General features: G+C 34.7%; 1 protein-coding gene across 3 annotated transcripts in view; it reads right to left on the minus strand.

Annotated features, from left to right (window-relative positions):
• The window catches only part of LOC106872353 (ras-related protein Rap1), an 82694-nt gene extending 68440 nt beyond the window's left edge, over positions 1-14254 (minus strand). The window contains exons 1-2 of one of the 3 annotated variants that reach the window (XM_014919318.2): positions 14099-14246; positions 7028-7090 (exon numbers count right to left, since the gene is read on the minus strand). The gene's annotated coding sequence lies outside the window, so the exon portion shown is untranslated. Of the gene's footprint in view, positions 1-7027; positions 7091-14098 lie in introns of all 3 variants that reach the window. The other 2 variants (XM_014919317.2, XM_014919315.2) reach the window with 2 other exon arrangements.
• Between the last annotated feature and the right edge of the window lie 2618 nt (positions 14255-16872).

Below are 16872 nucleotides of genomic sequence, written 5' to 3' on the forward strand. Positions count from 1 at the left end.
ACCAGCCTTGGTTTTTATAATATAAGCTTAATGTTTTAACCCTTTAGCATTCAGATTAAATATAATGCTTATATATTCATATTGTTTTGAATTTATCATGCATTATCTTATAGCTTCAAGATTTAACCCTTTCATTACCAATCCGGCTGAAACCGGCTCTGGCTCTGAGCACAAATGTCTTGTTTACATAAGTTTTGAATTAAAATCTTCCACCAAACCTTAGTCACAATTTATGTTCCTAACACTAGCTGAATGATAACTAAGTTATTTTACTAAATTCTTTGTTATATTTAAAGTAAGAAACACAGAGAATCTCAAAATAAATACAGTAACAAAAGGGTTAAATGTGATTCCTTATTTTTAGAATCACATTGTAGGATAGGTGTGAGAGGCTGGATCTGGTCAGTCTGAACATAATATAGGTAGAATATTTAGGTCAAATTTTGCCAGATTAAATGTTGAAGGGTTAAAGAGATCTAAAGCCACTAGTCAAAATTCCACGTTAATTTATGTTCCAAACACCAGGTTTTACTCCTTTTACTCGTTTCAGTCATTTGACTGCGGCCATGCTGGAGCACCACCTTTAGTTGAGCAAATCGACCCCGGGACTTATTCTTTATAAGCCTAGTCTCTTTTTCTGAACCGCTAAGTGACGGAGACATAAACACACCAGCATCGGTTGTCAAGCAATGCTAGGGGGATAAACACAGACACACACACACACATATATATATATATATATATATATACGACAGGCATAGCTTTCGTCTACCAAAATCCACTCACAAGGCTTTGGTTGGCCCAAGGCTATAGTAGAAGACACTTGCCCAAGATGTCACGCATATCGTACTAAATTCATTATTTTCAAAATTAATGCATTTTAATAAAAGGGTTAACCCAATGCAAGAAACTTCATGAGAACTGTGGCTAATTTCTAATTATCTATGAAATAATCTTTGTTACAGCTAAAACCTTATGATTTTTAAATATTTCATTTACATATGACATTCATTTGCTAAATCAATAGCAAGATATTCATTCCTCTCTAGCATTCAAACAGCCTACATCAGACCTGCACTGTCTTCAAATTCATTCTTCAATGAGTAGGGATATGAAAATGCCTCTTAAGAGAACAAAATCACTTTCTGCTTATAAAGAAACATGAAACTAATTCTATTCTCTTGAATAAAACCAGATTAAAACCCCAAAAAGCCACTACAAATGCTACGCCTCAATCTCATATTCACTACATCAAAAACTGCACCCAAAAGACAAGCCTTCCTTTTTAGAAGTAGGAAATATTTGATGAGCCATTGATTCTCTATAATCCTCAAGGACAATGGAACACTGCTCCCACATCTGGGATGGTACTGCTGCTGAATACATACACACTACTAACATACTAGATACCAAAAGAAAGCCAACTCATTCATCAACACACTTCACACTGAAGCTACATTCCAGTTATCTCCTTTCCCTACTTTATCACTACTAGAGCAGTTTATGGGCCTTAAAACTAGCTAGTTGTATACCATCTCATCATCATCATCATCATCATTTAATGTCCGCTTTCCATGCTAGCATGGGCTGGATGATTTGACTGAGGACTGGCGAACCAGATGGCTGCACCAGGCTCCAATCTGATCTGGCAGAGTTACAGCTGGATGCCCTTCCTAACGTCAACCACTCCCGAAAGTGTAGTGGGTGCTTTTATGTGCCAGTCAGGCGGTGCTGGCAACAGTCACACTCAAAATGGTGTTTTTTACGTGCCGCTTGCACTGGAGCCAGTCCAGTGGGACTGACCTCGCGCAAATGTTTTTTCACGTGCCAGTAAGGCGACACTGGTAACGATCACGCTCAAATGGTGCTGTTTACGTGCCACTGGCACAGAAGCCAGACAGCTGCTCTGGCAATGATCATGCTTGGATGGTGCTGTTAGCGCTCCACTGGCACAGGTGCCAGTCATCGAATTTGGTTCAATTACGATATCGATTTCACTTGCCCCAACAGGTCTTCGCAAGCAGAGATTAGTGTCCAATGAAGGAAAGGTTGGCATGGGCGCCAGAAACTGTAGAAACCCACATCTACATATACACACACGACAAATACACATAATGTATGCCTGTATACAAGCACTGGCAAAGCTGTATGATCTCAACCACATAATTTCCGGTTCAGTCGCAAAGTGGAGCAAAAGTGTCTTCTACTATAGCCCAATGTCTTGCAAGGGAATGTCAGAGACAGAACTTGAAGGAAGCTCACTGTGCACACATGCACATAAGTACATGTGTTTGAATGATTGCAAAAATCAGTTATGGTTTCTGATAATGACATTACCACTCGTAATAGGCCTACAACTGGTAACATTCATTGACATTTCCAGCCAATAAATCACCTGCTAACTCAGCACTTTCAAATTCCTCCTGAGTTAGAAAAAGAAACAATTCTTTGCATGAGGAACATGTAAGAGTTGGCAGCAAGAAGAATATCCCGCTATAAAAATCCTGCTTTAATTTCCTCCATAGAACAATGACCATTAAACAAATGGTGTGTGTATGTGTGTGTGCGCACATGCGCTTGTACATTAACTGACCTGAGAAACAACTTCAACAAACATTTTTATCTTCAGTAATTTCAAAACATTTTTATCTTCAGTAAGCCAAAATGGCTTAAGATACATTTATTTCTTCTGGGAACTAGTGGTTTTAGCCAATCTTGTTTCAACTGACCAAATTTCATTTAAACCCTATCTCCACTGGTAGGTACTTTTTCTTTTGTTCAAAACTAGAAATACATACACATACACAACACAGTGGAAGCCGCTTATGACAATCAGACATGATCAATTGCATTGTTACTGAAAATGTTTCATTTCAAAGTAATCATAATAAGCGGTTTCCATTGTGCACATTTATATTAGTACTGACAGGACAAAAATCAGTACACAAGGTCAAGATAGCTTCTTTATGTTAATGCTCACTTTATTTTTCTGTATATTACAAGACAGATGAAATAAGTATGAGACTAAGTATGGAAGGATAGAGTGATATAATCAACTAAAACCTTTCAAAAACAGTTCTCCAACAATCACCACAATTTACAATCAAGAGTAGATTTGAAGCTCGAACAGATTTCTTTAGGATATAAAACTAGATGGTGGTGCAGCATAACTAAATATTTGAAAGAAGTGTATATGATGTACTTTGCTCAGAATTGGCATGGAAAAATATAGAAGTTTCTCCCAATGTAATGGTTAGTGGCACCATCCATTGCTCATCTAACCTGATGACTCATGGTTATCATTCAAAGTCAACTGGTTGTAAATGCCTGAGTGATGAGTTTAACAATGGAATAGGCTGTTACGGCTTGTACTCAGAAACTGAATCTAAATACAAAGGAAAGGTAGGACAATGATTGGGGAAAGGACTTTTTTAAAATCTGTAGAAGATAAAAGCAGAACTGCAAGCTAAAGAAGCATTTGCCAATGAGCACTGAGTAGTTACTTTGTAGCACCACCTGTTTTCAACTTGAATCAGTTCTTTTCGAAAGTGTACTGGCCTTGAGCATGATACAGTGCTCTCCAATCAGCTGTCTCCATTATTCAGGTATTTCAATTTTATTGCTGCACCAGATTATTTTCTTCTTGGTTTTTAGTGTCCATGAACCACACACCAAAAAGATGTTACTAGGAAACCTGTGCAATCAGTAATAGATGTCAGCAATGATGAAATTCAACATAAAGCACTTGACCAGGCAGATGTAGTCGAAGAGTATGAAATACACGTAGATTTTCAGTGCAGGCAGGGTACAATCCTCAATTCTATACCAGAAATAATGTCCTTTTTTTTTTTTTTTTTTTTTTAAATGATCTAATTGTGTATCTAACCAATAGAAAACTAGGTCATCTACTTCAAAGGCTGTTAACATAAGACATGAGCTGTTTATCATCACCATTGTTTAAATGTCCACTTTTCCTTGCTTGCAAGAGCCAGATTTTCTATGGCCAGATGCTCTTCCTTTCTCCAACCCTTACCTGTTTTCAAGCAAGGTGATATTTCCTCAAGTCCTTTGAACACAACAGCCTGAAATGTTTACACAAAAATGAAAACACGCCTGGCCATTGTGTTGTTTGTGATAATTATCATTTACAATTAGCATGTGATGTCAAGACAAATAGAAATGAGAAGATACACAGTTTGTTTTAGTATCTATCTACCAAATTCACTCACAAGGTTCCAGCCAGCTCTGCACCACAGAAAACACTTGCACAAAGCGCTCTGACGGATTGGCAAACTTCTTAATCATACAGCCATGCTTGAATAACTAACATTTCTTCACTCCAAGCAGAGTTGAGAACATGCAGGTGGATATTACCACTCAAGACTCTTGAAAATATAAAAGTGTCAGAAGAAGTAAAATCAGTAACAACATACACCAAGCAAGTTTTGCTATAAAAGCATAACCAGAAAAAGTTAGTGGAAATGATGGAAAACATTCCTCTTCTGAAAATCAAATAGGATAGCAATTCTTGATTATGATATTGCTACAGAAGTACACCACCTGCTCTGAAGTTATGCCAAAGTCTGTCGGGATTGATCATATCAAAAGCTACCCAAAATTCAGCAAAATAAACACTGGTTGTAGGTAACACCCATTTTATTCAAAGAATTCTTTATAATGTGAAAATTTAACCTGAATACCTACAACAAACTTCAAGTGTCTGAAGATGCAGACAGGAGAAAGAAGATTGAAAATCTTCACAGCAAAGTGGTTGCTATAGAAAATTTTATCACATTGTCGGGAGGTATGACATGTCAAGAATAATCCAGTTCTCAAGATGTGAGAGATGACCATAGGAAGTAATATGACTTTAACTTTTTTTTCTCTCATTCTAAGCTTCAATTTCTTCAGAAGTTGGTGTCTTTGACAAAGGAGCAACTTACTGAAGTGACTAGCTACAACATGATGACAATAGAAAAAAATGAAGTTTTTGCTAAAAGAGTATTTCAACATGTAGTCTGTAAAGTAATCAGTTGATGATTTTGAAAAAGAATATGCAAAGAACAAAAGTTAAAAGACTAAGATTTATAAGAATCATGCTGATTAGGAAATATGTGGTTCAGTGCTATTTACTAAACTAAGAATATATATACAAGAATTTGTAGAAGAAATTTATAAGAATAAATGATCTTCCCTTGAAGCTTTAGTACTACAAAAGATACAGGACCAATAGCTGTAACACTCAAAAAGAAAGATTTCATATAAATTTTTGCTATCTTTAGCCAAAAATGAAATGTTTCAAAAGGAAAAAGAATGCAAGTTAGAATGGCTCATGTATTATAAAGAACATCTATGAGAATACTGAAAAACGACATTTTCATTGCTAGCTTTTAGATTAGAAAATGTGGCTCTGATGTAAGGATTAAATAAGAAAATCACAGGACAGGGCAATAGTTCCTGTCAGCAACAGCAGAAAGATAAAGTTTAGGCATTAATAATGAAGAAATTGACCGTTAAGAGATATAAATAGAGAATAATTAATGTCACCCATTGGCCAAATTCCATGATTGCAACTTGGATTATGATGTAGATTTCGCATGTAACTTTAGTAACTTATGGGCCTAAAATATGGTAATGTCAATACAAATGGATAATGAAATTATTGACTGTATTTTGCTGGTAATAATTAACTCTCCAAGTGAAGGACAGATTTGTATGATGCTTGCACAAGAAGTGCAATGTTGCACTGTACTGAAATTTAGGCTTTGAAAGCAGAAGATATACAAAACTTCAAAGAAATGAAATGAATATGCTCTGCTGAGTGTATAATGCTAGTGTGTATGAAAAAACAGTGCACAAATGAGCTAAGGAAAAAAACTGAGTATTAGAGGAATCAGATTCAATGTGCAAGAGAAGAGACTGAGCAGATATAGACATGTCATGTATATGGAGGACAACAAATGAATAAAGAAATTCAGATTGATCCAAGTAGAAGGAACCTACAGGAGACCAAAGAAGCAATGGTGAAAGCTGATCTAATGAGGTTGATGGGCTTGATAGAAGACCACAAGTAATGAGACACTATACTGAAAAAGATCTGTCAACATGCAAGCATGAAAAAATGAATGTAAAATGATGAAAATGTACCAAACTAATCAGCTTTTCAAGTGAAGTTTCCTGTTGCTGGTTACAATATCAAAAGACTATGATGATTTTTATCATTGCTTTAGACAATGTTGAAATAGACAAAATAACTGAACCTTTCAGGGATATTCTGGCAAGTTCTTCAAGAAAAATTCCAACAAAATCATTTAAAAGTTTGCCCTTTGATTCAGGGCAACTGCTAACATTTTCCAAAAGATTTAAAAGGTGTCAGGTAACTTGATAAATTTCTTCTTTGTGTCAAGGCAGAACTCTTGTGGTAAAGAGGTAATGTGTCCCAGGAGATTCCATGCTTTACACTCCAAAAGCTGAAAAAACATAACTTCTGCATCCAGAGTAGTGGCTCTGATTACATATTCTGATCTTGTACACATAAAATTATATGCTTATTTTATGGATTGCTACTTTTAAGATGAACACTTGATTGTGAGTAGCTATCTCATTCATAAGCCACTGTTTGTTGCACACTGTAATCTGCAGCTAACTCCCATAACTGAGGGAGACCTTTATCAAGCTAATTGGTAGGCCAAGCAGTCAAGTCTAAGCAACATTCATAAACATGAAAATTAAAACTTCTGAATCATCTAGCATTATTGAAGAAGTGTAAATAATTTAAAACTGGAGAAAAAGGAAGTCAATTCATAAAGGTAGTTCATATTATAGCCAAATGTTTCAATCTAAATGCTAATATTACTGAAAAGGTGGAAAAAAAAAGAGGAAAATCAATCTTGCTAGCCTAAAGACATCTGCAAGCAGATAGTTAAATATAATACATTGGAGCACTCGATATAAAAGTGAATACATAAAATGAGATACATTTGTGTCATGCACAATCAAACAAGGTATTTAGTTATCAAGATGGTACCTGGAAGCCTTCTTTTTCACAGCTGTTACTTGACACGACTTTAAGATTCAAAGCAAATGATTTCTATTTTACAAACAAAATATAGAAATTACTTTGAAATTATGTGAAAATCTTTTGGAAAAAAAATACAAGAAAAACAAACAAAAAATCAGATGAAGACATTATTTAACTTGGTATGTTAAGAATCCAATACAATTTTTAATGTCCAAAGTTGAAATATATGAACCCTTCCACCAAACCCCACTTAAATCATACAATCTGTAACAGGTTGTAATAACTTATTACTACTAAACATGTTACTCCTGATAAAGTTATACATGTGTGGTGTTAAAGTAAAAGATTAAATAGGACATTAGTGTCTTGTAAATCATAGACATACCTTGCAAGATAAATTTGGTAAGGGATCTATTATCTCCATAAACATGTATTATGCTTCTTACAATTTCCCTTATGCAAAACAAAAAAAAAAATCAGAGATTTGGTGAAAACAGTTTACTTGTTTATAAGATGTGAAACTTTCTTTTTAAAATATCCATCATCACAATAAAAATCATATTGAGTTAACGAAGAAGCCTCTGCATGACTACTCAACCAGCTAGAAATAGCAGCCAGCTACCTCTGAAATCACACTACTAGCTTAATAAAAGGCCACATTAAATATCATGGTCCTAGACAACTATATCTGGAGGGAAAAGATGGGAAATGTACAACTGGAATGCCTTTCATCATAGCTTTGCACAATCAGGTTCCACTTGGGGCAAATACAATGGAAATCACAAGTAGCATTCTCCACATTTTAGAAAAAAAATCTTGGTGAATAGAAAAACAAACTGTATGAAAAGTAAAATTAAAACATTGAACATAATATGTTCTATTTTGAAGGTGTAACTATGTAAAACAAATGTAAACTAGAAATATTTCCAAGTTTCTAAATAAATGCATTAGCATTTAAAAATTAGATACTGGGAGACATCACTGTGTACTACTCAATAACTAACAAATTCTAAGAATATATCTTGTAACAAGACAAACGAAATAATGTCATGAATAACTTTAAAGTCAAGTCAAACTGTAGACAGAAATAACAGGTATAAAATAATTGGTATACTCTTGTTTATAACCAAAAGAAAACCAAAACTAAATCAAAAAATATAGACATATGTAAATAATTATGCTGACCTTCTCAAATTTAAACTTTCTATAATTGAATGCTAGAAGCAGAGTAAAAAATAAGTATATAATCACCTTTACGAACCAATGAAACTGGACTTCTACATTGGCCTTTATCAATGAGAAAGCAAATGTTGAGTCATGTCTAAAATGACATTTCAGGCAACAGAGATTGTGCACTTATAATGTCTACTGGTTGCATTGAAATCCCAGCACTCACTAATGTTGATTTTTCAATAAATTACTCTACAATTTAATATTAATTTTCTCAGCACATATTCTGATGAAAAGAAAATGCTGGAATTTTTCAAGACTTTTAAATTATTTTATCTTTTCTATCTAAACTATATCTCAATTTTTTTTTATCTTGATAACATTAATTCATGTCCTGTGGTTAGAATTAAATTAGTTACTTTTATTTTTAATAGCAGACCACATGAATACTGGGTTATATATGTGTTTAACTTTGTTTAAATGTATATATTTGAAATATAGTACTTGAAGGCATTCTGAGAATAAATGTTTTAAATTTAGTGAAATTTTATTTAACTTACTAGAAAATACGTTCTTAGAAATTGGATATCATAAAAATGATTCCCTCTCAAAATGTAACACAAAACATCAGCCTAATAATCTGGAAAACCCATACTGCCAACATTCCTAACCCAAGAGAACATTTGAGTTATACTAAAAGATAATATCTTTCATTATCAATTTAAAATCCTTTTCCTTATGCATTAATTAGTTGATATGACATTTTATTTAATGCTTGGTACATTGCCATGCCAACAATTTATTTCTGCTCTGACAACCGATGTACTGATACAACTTCTGTAGTTCATTGTATTATTTTCTATTCAATACTACTACCAAATCATGTAACATTTCAAATATCTCCAATCCAACGTACATAGTCATGTATTTTATGAAGTTTGATATAATCCATTGTTTTAATGTCCACATGAGCCAGACGGAATTTGTCGAGGCAGATTTTACTACAGCCAGACATCCTTCCTGTAACCAACCCTTACCTGTTTCCAAGGTAATATTTTCCCTTGGACAGACCGGTTTTCATGAAAGATTAGAAGAACATTAATAGTATGGCTATGACATCTGTTCACAACTATCATGTAATGTTAAGACAAGGAGGCACCAACTTACATGTATATATACAACAAGCTTCTTTCAGTTCTCATCTACTATTGACAAGGCTTTGATCAGCTCATAGTTATAGAAGTCAAAATATCACACTGAGAATGAACTCAGGACTATGTGCTTGGGAAATAAGTTCTTAACCACACAGCTATGCCTGTGCCTACACTTTAAAAATTAAATGACAGACAATATATAAATTTTCAAATTTGATTACCTTAGCTTTTAGTTTGTTATAATTGGTCATGCCAAAATCAAATTTACTACTTACATGATGTTTAGTGAACATCATATAATAAAAAGTAGCAATTTAACTTAATTGCTTATACAGTTTTAGCTGTAAACAAATATATTGAATTAATGTCAAAAATTTTTTAGTTTTACTTTTTTTCTATTTGTTTATGTAGGTAATGCATAATTTCTCAAAGTAAAGCACTTATATTTCAACAAGATGACAGAAATACTAAATATCATTTATACCTTACCACACACGCATGAAACATCTAAGCATTCATATAGGGACTTCAGGGAAACCAGGCATTGCCTATTCACCCCAAACTTCTGCATAATCCTCCACATGTCCCATGGTACACAGTCTACAAAGCAAGAGTACACCTCTCGGTAATATTCTCACAATTTCTCAAAAACCTGCCATAGAGTGAAGATCTGGTTGGTTGTGCTGTGTCCAGGATGGAAGTCATACTGTTCATCCCGCTTGGGCCTCACAATTCCCTTACATCTTATCCAAACACCAAGCATAGGATCTACCAGGGAGGGTCAACAAGGAGAGTCCGCTATAATTAGAGCATTCTTTTGTCTCTGCACTGAGCTCCAGTACCACAGACGTGATTAGAATGTCATAGGAAAGAACTGCAAGATGGATTCTTCAAGCGAAGCCAACCAGTAGGAGGATTAGGGGTCGACCAAAAACAAGCTGGTTGAATAATATCCATAGTCTTAGTTGATCACACTTAGGAATCCAGCTGGAAAGTCTGACAAATGCTACTGATCAGATCCTATGGAGGCAGTACCTAAGGACTAACCCCAGTACCCTTGCAGAAACAGTGGGTGGAGAAGATGGTAGGATATGAAATTGATTGAATAAAATATCAGATGGCTGCAATACTTTTGCTTCAATCATTTGAAGAAATATTCAATGCAGCTAACTTAATATTGAACAGTCAGTCATGTAAAAGACATTACTAAATGATGTAAAGGAATTTTATTATACTATCACAACAATCACTCTCTCTTAAGAACTCGGGTGCTTTAGTGGAATTCACAGATGTAAACATTCAGTTCCCTCCTCATTAATGTTTTTCTTTCATTGTTTGGGTCGGGCATCAGCCATATCTAACTAATCTGAGAGGGCCTGCAAAGATAATCATCACTAATATTCTAAGTTATTTCAAAAAGAAAGCACCTGCAAAAACTGCCCTATTTCTCACCTCTAGTTGCCACTCATATGTGAATCTATCAAAATCCAAATACTTTGTCATTACTAAATCATTTTCCTCATGAACTCATATACAGTCGACTTCCGAAATATCCTTTCATACTGCTGTAAGTAAAATTTAAATGTGATTTACCAGTGTTAAAATGCAACAATATTTGAGGATTACACATCGTATGTAAAAAGCCAAATATTCGTGAAGATGAAAATACTTTTGATACTTCGAGCAACATACCTAAATTGAGAGTAACATGGAAATATGCAAATGAATTATCAATATTCAAAACCCAACCTGGTTAATACCTCGACATCGAGTTGCATTAATATCTAAACATTCTAATGCCATGTGTTTTCATATTTTTAACTTCGGAAGACGAACCAGGTAATCCCATCAAGTGCTTTTTACGCTCATAGTTGGGCAATATGGTGATGCTCTGAAGTCAACCATTTTCACAATTTTTTTTTCCTATTACATTACTAAACACAGACTGTACTTTTTAAAACTTTATCCAGTAAGTGTAAATTTCCCATTTTACATACGTTTTTCTACGCTAACATGGACTAAACGACACCACAAATTAAAACATTCAACAAATTCTTCAGGCGCATTCTACAAATTTTGTTTTTATTAACACCACCCATACAATTAAGAAATATGACTAAACTATTAAAAAGGATAAACTGATTATGTAGAGTAATGTACCTTGCCGGAAAGACACACCTTGTTAATACTTCAATATAGTGTAACAGAGAAAATGGGACAGACAACAATTCTGAAACATAACTACAATATTAGGCAATTTTTCTAAACAATACGAAAGAATATATAGTTTCACTTATCTCTTTAAAAATTTGACAAACTCAAAAGATTATTTCCGGTAATAGGCACAAAAATTCGAGAAATATTAAAAAACAAAAAAGTGAGAGGAAATAGTTTATTAAAAAAATATATAACGGGAGTGCTCATTGATCTTTGCAGCATCAATAATAGCTTGCCTTGGTAACGAGAACCATGCATATATTAAATAAACGGTTTAATTTCATTCACTATGTGGAAGAGAATAAAGAATTTTTTTTTTCTTTTTTCCTTTTTCCTACGTAGTACAGGAAATGGAGTCACAAAAATGTGTACAAAATTGTGAACTACATAAAGCTTTAAATATTACATATATAATACACTATACATATACTAATATCATATACACACATAATACATACACAAACACACACACACACACATATATATATATATATCACACACAAATATATACACACATATATGTGTGTGTGTGTAACTGTTTTAATTCTGTAAGCATATCTGTGTTAATTTATTTTTTATTTTGATTAAATTTTCCTAGCCAGAATTGAAAATAAACATCACTAATTCCAAATTTTTACCAATTAATATAGATTATAATCGGCTACCACATACACACCAGTACAGAAACGAATTCTTTAATATTTATATATTAACTGACGGCTTCATATCTTGTCAGATTGAAAAACAAGGGCTAATTGGCTCTAAGCATTTGTGTATATTTTCGGAAGAACCTGACATTTAACAAGCTAAAATATTTTACAAAAAAAATACATGTATATATATATTATGGGTGTATTGGAAAATATTTCGAAATAAAGGCGATATAATTTCATTTAGGTAGTAAAGAAAAATGAAAAACCGATGAAATCCAATACAACATCAAATGAAAGGAAGGGAGATAACCAGCATCTCGGCCGGACAAGCTAATGAGAGACGGTAGAAGTGTTCAACGTGCTAGGTAGGGCACCTTAACTATGACTAACCGATCAAATTACAGCAATACAAATGTGAACAGTTACGAAGGAACATTTTCAACAAGCATGAGTTAATGACGTGAAGAGTTACTAATGATCACTTTGATTAAAAAAAAAGTCGACGGGTAAATGGAGACGAAAGGTAGTAGCGGGCCAGCAATTAAGGACTTAGTGGAACAATATAAAGCAGTCGAAAATAAATGCTGCAACACAGAGATAGCAAGAAATAGTTTTATTAAAGATTCGAGAAATACATACTAATGTGGAAGTTAGTAGAATTGTTAAGATTAAAAGCTGTTCAACCATTTTGATGAGTAGTTTTAGTGTATCGAGCCACTTCCGTTTGCAGCCACCACCCACCGTACATCTATTTAAGTCTGGCTGGCTGTTATCTGTTAAATAGACACTATCTCTTGAGCCGTTTGAAAACTAGACAAACAAGAGTGTTACAACTATAAACTATTACGGTCAATTGAAACTAATCAATGAAATTATATATTGTAAATTTACAGACATTTTAAAATACATATAACGTATAACAGCGATACTATTTAGTAAATTATAGAATATCATAATTATAGATAAGAAAGCTAAAAGACTAAAATGTCATTTGGGATGGGGTTCCTAGCCTTTTTTCATGATGTTATTTGAAATTGTCAACCAAACTTTTTAAATAAAAGGGTAAAGCAAAAAAGAATGAGTTCAGTTATGAAGTAAATGTGCCGACATGAGTGTAAGAAGAAACAAAAATATTTCAGAATGGGATGGGAATAAAAAATGGTAACAAAAAGTCAAGTAAATTTATGACTGTTAAAAACAAAAAATATATGATTCACTAAACAGGGCACGAACTCTTATGAATATTCGCAACTAATAAAAACAATAACAAAATAAAATAAATCAGTTGAGAACTAAATATCGAAAGCTGACTAATTTGATCAGAATTCCCCAACTTTAAAATACGAAAAAAATATTAAAACAAAAGAAAAAAAACAGGTATTTGCGGGTTGTGACAAATAATATAAAGATTAACGGACACAGTGTATATATATATATATATATATAGTAGCGTTAACTCTTTGGAAGAGGGGTGGGTTACAATTAGATAGAAGCACTAGAAACGGTAGATTTTTTTTCGGTTTTCTAAGAATAATTTCCGAGCTGTAAACTGGGATAATTAAAAAGGGAGAGTTGAGCAGCAGGAAAGGAATTATTTGTGTCACAAGACGTTTCGCTGTCCAAGAAAGCGATATGGAGATGGATTCTATCAATAATATCTTTTAACCTAAAGAGGGTCCCTTAACTCTGTGACAATATGGATGACAAATAGGGTAATAAATAAATATTAAAAACAAAATAGAAAGAAAAAAAAAAGTGCATTGAGAAAGATAAGGGATTCTGAAGAGAATGACACATTTCGATAGACCGAGATAGCAAAAAATAAAACGAGAGATACACGAGAAATGGAGAAAGTTACTAAATGAAACTAAAAAGATACTTACCTTTTGTTTACAGTAGTATAATGTAATGGTTAACGAACACCCTTCTCTCGTTGCTGTCACCCTACCCCAGACGAAGTAAGCCCACTGTGATGACGTAAGACGCCACCGAATCGTTACTATATTTGGAATTATTTCCCGTGACGCTCTGCTGCTGGTCCGTATAAAATATGGACTCGACACTTTAGACGAACCGTTTCGTTAAAGAGTAAAAGTGGTGAAGCGAAGAAAAAGTTACTTCGTTAATTTTTATTTTATTTTATTTTGTTTTTACTTTTTAGGAGAAATTATTTCCATCACTAACATTCAGTTATCCTAGTTTTACAACATAAAACATTTCATTTCTTTAATCTTGATAAAATGTGTAACGATTTGTATGGTCGAATTTAAGCAATAAACATGCATAATTTACAACTCCACAGTTAGCATTTCAAACAAGCACTTTGTAGCCGTTAAAACAAAAAGATAACAAACCAACGTTAATAATTAAACTTAAGTGGATGCGCGCGCGCATACATGTCTGCGCGCACGCACGCACGTGCGCATGAGGATAAAAATTAGAATATTATGTTCGAAAGCAAAATTAAAATGGGAATATACTAAAAATGGGAATTACAAATAAGTAATAAAAGAAATGTAAAATATTATTTTTGAAAAGTTATATTCATTACAAACTAAATTCCTACACAGGCGCAAGAGCACAGATTTATATGGGACGGTAGTTGACAGTACTGTATGTTACAGGTACTTGTTTAATTGTGCCCGGAGGGAAAGTAAGATCTAAGCAATTTCAGCTGGTTTTGAACACAGAAAGTTAGACAATTACTGAATGCCATGAACAGAAGTAGGTTGCTCTAAGTAGTTCCTAGGTGATGATGCTACTAGAAAACTTTATCATCATCATCATCATCATCATCATCACCACTTAATGAGCGTTTTCAATGGACAGTTTAACAAGAACTGATGAGCCGGCATCAGTTTTAGCATGGTTTCTATAGGAGGATGTCCTTCCTAATTCTGACCACTTTACAGTGTGTATCATCATCATCGTTTAACGTCCGCTTTCCATGCTAGCATGGGTTGGACGATTTGACTGACGACTGGCGAACCAGATGGCTGCACCAGGCTCCAATCTGATTTGGCAGAGTTTCTACGGCTGGATGCCCTTCCTAACGCCCAGCTTTAGTGATGTCACCAAATAAATTGTAAGACAGAAAGGAATGGAATTAAGAAAAAGGAAAATGCTTCCTGTGAAGTGGGAGTCTTCAGGCAAGGGAGGCTGTTTTATGACAGGTGTTGAAAGGCTAAAGTATAGTAGACTGGCAAGCACGGCTGTCTTGCTACGGAGGAGATACATGGCTACCTCTTAATTATATAAGGAAGAATAAGGCAACAAACTGGCAGAATTGTTAGCAGGAGTGGCTGTGTGGTAAGTAGCTTGCTTACCAATCACATGGTTCTGGGCTCATTCCCACTGCATGGCACCTTGGGTAAGTGTCTTCTACTACAGTCTCGGGCCGTCCAAAGCCTTGTGAGTGGATTTGGTAGACGGAAACTGAAAGAAGCCCGTCGTATATATGTTTATATATGTGTGTGTGTATATGTGTTTGTCCCCCCAACATCGCTTGACAACCGATGCTGGTGTGTTTACGTCCCTGTAACTTAGCGACCGATAGAATAAGTACTAGGCTTCCAAAGAATAAGTCCTGGGGTCGATTTGCTCGACTAAAGGCGGTGCTCCAGCATGGCCACAGTCAAATGACTGAAACAAGTAAAAGAAGGAGTATGCCAGACAAAATGCTTAGCTGCATTTCATCTGTCTTTACGAGTCAATAAAATAAGCACCAGTTGAGCAATGGGTTGGTGTCATTGACTAACCCCCATCCCCACCTTCTAAAATTATGCCAAAACTTGAAATACTTACATAAGGGTGATTTGTAGTGTAAAGGCACAAAGCTTACTAGTTAGGGCATTTGGCTCACAATCGTAAGGCTGTGAGTTCAATTCCCAGCAGCATGTGTCCTTGAGAAAGACACTTTATTCCACATCACTCCAGTTCACTCAGCTAGAAAAGGGCCAGTCTTGTCACATTTTGGGTCATACTGAATTTCCCTGAGAACTACTTTAAGGGTATGCGTGTCTGTGGAGTGCTCAGCCACTTGCACGTTAATTTCATGAGCAGGCTGTTCTGTTAATTGGACCCAAGTGGAATCCTTATCATTGTAAGCAATGAAGGGCCAGTTTTTTTTTTTAGGTTAGTTGTAGCTGGAGGGAAAATAAAGATGGCAGTGTTGGAGTGCCCTGAGCAAACTCTCATGGTACAAGAAACCCCTGTACTTATTTTTTTAAAGCTAGGTACTTATTCTATCTGTCTCTTTTGCTGAACCACTAAGTTGTGGGGATGTAAATGCACCCACACCAGCTGTCAAGTGGTGGTGAGGGACAAATACAGACACAAAGATGCATGCAGATACATCATCATCATTTAATGCCTGTTGTCCATGCTGGCATGGGTTGGATGGTTTGACTGGGCTGTCACACTGGAAGGCTATGCCAAACTCAAGTCTGATTTGGCATGGTTTTCTACAGTTGGATACTCTTCCTAATGCCAACCACTCCAAGAGTGTAATGGGTGCTTTTATGTGCCACCAGCACTGGTACCAGTTTGCACAACACGAGTATCTACTACGACTATGATTTTGCTTGGCTTGTATATATGCATATGTATATATATATATATATATATATATATACACATATATCATCATCATCATCGT

This window comes from Octopus bimaculoides, chromosome 3 (genome assembly GCF_001194135.2).
Source record: "Octopus bimaculoides isolate UCB-OBI-ISO-001 chromosome 3, ASM119413v2, whole genome shotgun sequence".
In the NCBI taxonomy this organism is placed as follows: domain Eukaryota; kingdom Metazoa; phylum Mollusca; class Cephalopoda; order Octopoda; family Octopodidae; genus Octopus; species Octopus bimaculoides.